Raw genomic sequence first — 6,000 nt, forward strand, 5'->3', positions numbered from 1 at the left:
TCTGAATGGGACTTCATAGAATCTGCCAAACCTTTCACTAAGCCTAAAATGATTTGAAGATCTGAGTGTCTGTGGCTTCATGCCAGATGAGTTTTTGGCAGGCAAGCCTTTCCTGATCTTGTGAAGCTGGCGAAAGATATTGATTCACAAGTTTGCATTTTTGAAAAGGCCAGGAAATATTCAATATGAGTATATTTTCCATATGCATTTCTCTACAACTTCTACATCATTGGGGCTGTTATTGATTTTCACTTCAACCAGAAGAGACAGTACAGTAAGTGTAAATACATGTCGGCTGTGTGATTTTAATTATTACGTTAATACAATAATCGTGTGAGCTGTTTGGCCCCAACAATCTTTATTTTCTAAAATATAAATAACTCGTGCTAAAATATGGCAACAGGTATCTGCCTCCTTCTTGCTGAGATAATGTATTCGAAAGCATACCTTGTTTCATTAAATTGAGCAGCAGAAGGATTAAACGGGATGATGAGGGATTAAAGGATTAAATCAATGCATGAGACCAAGCCGCCAAAAGGTACCGAGCCTTACAGAAAGACTCTGGAAACAAGTGAGACGTGACAAGCGGGCTCCAAAACCCCCATTATATGCTTTTGATTGGGTTATACTACATGATTAATAGCATTATCCCATTTTGTCTACTGTATGGACTGATATTAAGCATTGTGTGTGATATTGGCTAATAACTGTGATCCCTGCAGTTTAGAATGTAGCGAGTGAATGATAGTTAGGTGCTTGGCACCCAGATCCCCCCTAATGGCTCCTGTCTTAGCCAAGCATACCTTTGGGTAGCCTGAACAAAAGGGCCAGCACACACTATGAGAAGTTTAGGCAGATTTGGAGGGGGATTAGGATCATTACATGACTATTTAAGTAACTCCTTGGCTGTTTTGCAGATCAGAAGTTTAAGAGGACCTTATGGGCACCAACATTTTCTCTGCTGGACCTATGGACGACTCCAGATCAAGAATGACCACCAGGAGGACTTTGCGGAAGATTCTCCTTGAAGTTCTTGATGATCCGATAAATGGTTGATTTAGGTGCAATCTCACGAGCAGCAATTTCCTTGCCTGTGAAGCCCTTTTTGTGCAAAGCAATGATAAAAGTATGTGTTTCCTTGCAGGTAACCATGGTTAACAGAGGAAGAACAATGATGTCAAGAACCACACTCCTTTTAAAGCTTCCAGTCCGTTATTCTAAGTCAATCAGCATAACAGAGCGATCTCCAGCCTGGTCCATGTCCACACTCTCACCGGTGTTACCGAGAGGATCACTGACATGATGTCAGACGGTCCTTTTGGGGCTGAAATGCGGTGGAAATGTTTTTTTTGTGGGATTAAGCTCAACAACGTTAAATTGAAGAGCAGCGGCTTCCTCCGTGGGGTCCTGCCATGGACTCCGTGCCTGGCCAATGTTTTTTCTTTTATTACCTCATTGAGCATTCTGCGTAGTGACCGTGGAGTCATCTTGGCTGGACACCAACTTCTCGGAGAGCAGCCACAGTACTAAATCTTTCTGTTTGTCCGACTGCAGACTGATTCATTTGTAAACTCTTTGCGATTACTTTGTAACCCTTTTCGAGTTCAAGCTGCTGCAGCACCAATCAAAAGCGGGCTGATGATCAGATCACTTCTGGCCAATAGGAGTGATCTGATCATTATGGGAGCCCCTGGATGACCCTGCCCTAGAAAGAGAGAGGGGTCTTCTAATGTAATAATAATAATAAAAAAAAATGATTAATAAAAAATATAATACATAATTATTACCTGATCACTTGTCAGTTACGTTTTAGGTCACTGATTATTGATCGGTCTTTCTGATCAATGTCAGCGGCCTAAACCTGTCACTTACAAATGATCTGACAGCTATACATATAAAAATACAATATATATTTAACCTAATAAAATGCTATGTGACCATTGGCTACTGACTTTTTTGGTGAAACTGCAAAATGGATGTGAAAAATGTTTCCTTTTTTTTGTTAGACAAAATTTGGAAGACGCTGATCTGTCAAAATTCCATGTTTGAAAACTGTAATGCGCATGTTCTAATTTTGAACCCGCAGTGCCGGAGAGACATGCCCTACCCGTGTATATGGGGTATTCCTGTACTCGGGGGTTGTTTCTGAATATAAATCACAAGTTGTTTTAGTAACTTCATGTACCCAGGAAAAATACTGAAATACTGTGTTTTGATAGAATGGGTTTGTTAAAAATAAAAAAATGAAATTTTACTGCAACGTTTAAGACAGATTAGCACTAAAATGGTTAAATAAAAAGTGTTAAAATGCCCCTAGTAAAATACTTTGGGACGTCAACTTTAAAAAAATCTATACTTTTGCTCAGCAGTTTTTCTTTTTCTGGCCGCTATTTAAAAAAAATCTTGTTTAGAAACAGTGATGTGTGTGTCATTCATATTTAACCCTTTAATTAACTGCCCAAATAAATGAAAATACCAGGCACATGAGGTGTTTCCAAAAACAGGCTAAATACCTAAATACATTTTTGGAGTTTTATTTCCCATTTGCACTGTCTATATATAGTTTTTTTAGGTGAAACTGAAAATTGTGCCTTTTTTCCCTAATTTTCCCCACATTTTTAGATATTTTTCATACTAATTTGTGCTGAAAAAAACAAACAATATATATTTTATGTCTCAGCATATATAAGCAGCGAGCTCGATGAACATGCCTCTCTTTGGATTACGATGATACTTTTAAAATGCAGGTGGATACTAAATGACACGCAACGATATATTTTCCCTCTGTTATTGTATTAATGATGGGGTGACTTTTATGAAACCTGGGAGCATTTGAATATGTATGGTAATAAATGGAATTCTACAAACAGGGCCAATGATTCCAGAATGCTGCCGGTTGCTCAAACTATGGGGCAGCCAGGCAGCTGCTGAATACTCTGGGGATTTGGGGCAAAGTATGGACCCTGGGATCTATGCACAGAAAAAAATCTGTGCCCATATAGCCAGCCTTTAAAAAACCATTTGTAACAGAGATCAGAGGTCAGTGAAAAAGAATGCCTATTTCAAACCTAATGGATTATATGTAGTGACAGGCAATGAACAGCAGGTGGCAGGCAAGATCCATGAATCCCACGCAGAGACTTCATAAACTGGAACCCTTTATTCATGAACAACATAATAAACTAACAATGAATGAATAAAAAATGAATGAAATAAGCAAAACTTCATTAGCATTGCCATAAAGCATCAGCTCAGTGTGGTGTCTGTGCAGGGAAAGTCACCCAAAATATCACATGACTGACAACAATGGCAGCCTCCAGGTCTGCAGATAAAGGGAGTTTATTGGAGCAAAATGAGATTAAAACCAGGTTTTCCTAAATCCAATCTCCAGTACTGTACAAAACACTATTTAATGTTCAAAGAACATGATACTTTGCCTTTAAGCAATTTTCTAATCTATTCCTGAAAGGGTACAGCGTTTAAATATATAAAAGGTAATTTATCAAGAAACTTCTTGTGAGGCTGCTGTGATAATCAGAAGATGTTTATTCGTCATACACGGCAGCTGCCGAAAGCAAGTACTTCTGACAAACTTTACAAAATCACATACGAGAGATGCCTTATACCGTTATACGCCTTTAGAAGTTGTTCTAAAGGTCAGATCTGCTGTTTGAAGAGTAATAAGTATATACCTTTTTGCCCTGAAGTTGTACCCTAGCCCACTCTATGGTTCCGGTGCCTTAACCCCTTAAGGACCACAGGTTGACCTTAAAGCCTTTAAAAACAATGCAGTGTGAGCCCGTACATGTAGGGGCTTTGTCATGAAGGGGTTAAAACCAGTTTAAGCCTGCTAAATATTAACCTATGCATTCTTTACATTGTTTATTGTAGCTTCTGAAGGGGTCTGCCAGGCATCCAGCTTATCTCACCCAATGCATTTAACCTCTTACGTCCTGTCCTCCTACATCCCAATATTATACAACGTACTTGGCAGAGGTATTTATCTAGAATTGTTTAACTCATAAAGTGAATTTCCCGATTTATCACTTATCCCGTTTGTTTTGATCTATCAAAATCGGCTTAGAAACCTAAAAACATTTAATGGTCAAAGCCACTTGTAATGTAAATACGTTTTCCATTGCTTTTGTGGTGAGACTATTATGTTTTTTTCTCCTTTTTTTTATCGCGTCAGCATTTCCTGCAGTGTTTTTCGTACCACACATACATTCAAAGGCTCTGACAAAACCAGGACAAAAAGAGGACTCGGCTCACAAGCTTACAATCTAGAGGGATGGGGATGTACATTCAAGTAAGCTGCATAAAATGACCAAATTCATTGACCTGGTGGGGAGATTCCCTTAAATTATCCCCATTGGGATTTGGATTCCTTTTTATGAAATTGAGCATTTTACGCAGAAGACACTTTCCAGAAAAAGCACTTTAGAGAGATTTGGCGCCTTATGAAATCTCCTGAGCTGCCAGGGGATGACTTTTCTCTTCGCCTACCTGCCCATTCTGGACAATGTGCTCAGCGGCCCGTAAGGGCATTGGATTTTAATCGTATTATTCTACTTTAGATACCGCGCCGTTGCTCTTTTCCTGATGTTGCCTTTTTTGGAATCCATGGAATGAAAACAATTAAATCTGCTATATTTCCCTCTCACTAGGACATCATTTAAAAGGATTTTAGCACTTGATTCATAATGTCTTCACTGATACACTTTCACTATATATATATAAATATATATGTATATACATTCGCAATCTATTAACGTCGGGTACATTTAATGTTTCGGGGTAGTTAGATCTTGCCGAGTATTATGTTTTACAGCCCGGGAGCTGCTGGAGTGGATGGGAAATCATTAGGATACAAAGTAATAGTTTCAGGAGAAGGGGTGTCCCCCCCCCCAGATATACCTGGTTCCAAGTGCTATCAGTGCTGGCAGGGGGTCCCTGAGGGCCGGCGTCCGCGGAATTAAGGGGAAGTCATGGCGGTGGCGATGTCAGTAATCTCGTAGACCCCAGACAGTCATCAAGATCACATCGGTTTAATCTAAAATGTTTCAACAGTTTATTTGTATGTTTATTACAGCTGGCCTTGAAATAAATTCACATTGTTCAATACATTGTGACCGTTTTCACCCCGGCTCTGTGTCTGGCTGGTTATTTTTTATATTTAATGGCCATATTGTACCAGTCTCTATGATGTAAGCGCCCAAGGCCTTAGCAGGGGTTCTCCGGAGCCGCCTGTTCCCGCACACAGTCCTCCCAACGAGCAGAGTGCGTTTCAGCGCAGAGACAGCCGCTGACCTCCGCTCCGGCCTTCTACGCGTCCGTTAGACCGGTTATGGAGTATTAGTGACCGATCTCTGTCGTTTAGCCTCGGTCCCCATGGAGAAGTTTAATATATTCTCCTCGGCCATTTAGACGTCATTACCCAACTCCGCAAGATATTGTCTGTCATTAAAGCGACGCAGCGAAATTCTACACAAACGCGACACATTGTGATAACTTAACGAGGTCAGCGCTGTACCGTTCCATTCCATCGTCCCGATTGTCCTCTAATGGAGATAACCTAAGGGGAAATGCGGATCGCATAAATTATAGCCATCCGGTAACAATAGCTTATTGTCTATTCTTTTAGTAATCTGGGCATTTTTTTGTTTATCCGGAGCAAACTTCTCGTCGTCGGGGGGGAAAAAAGGTTAAGTTATCCGATGCTGGATATTTTTTTTTCTTTGGGCAGGTGGTGGGGGGAGAAGGCTGGATTGGGGCGGAATAATTCCATCGGACTTCGGCGGGGGGGGATATTTAGAAAAAAGGAAACTGACGCGTTTTTCTTTCTGATTCTGCGATTCTGGATCTCTTCTCCGCATGGCAGGTCTGTAAAAAAGGCTCCTAGCGAACTCGTCGACACGCCGGCCGCTCTCCCTGCCAGGAAACGGGGAGGAATTCATTCCTGGAAGGGAGGAGAGCGAATATAATTCCTTCATGGGGAGG

The sequence above is a fragment of the Spea bombifrons genome, chromosome 3 (genome assembly GCF_027358695.1).
Source record: "Spea bombifrons isolate aSpeBom1 chromosome 3, aSpeBom1.2.pri, whole genome shotgun sequence".
In the NCBI taxonomy this organism is placed as follows: Eukaryota; Metazoa; Chordata; class Amphibia; order Anura; family Pelobatidae; genus Spea; species Spea bombifrons.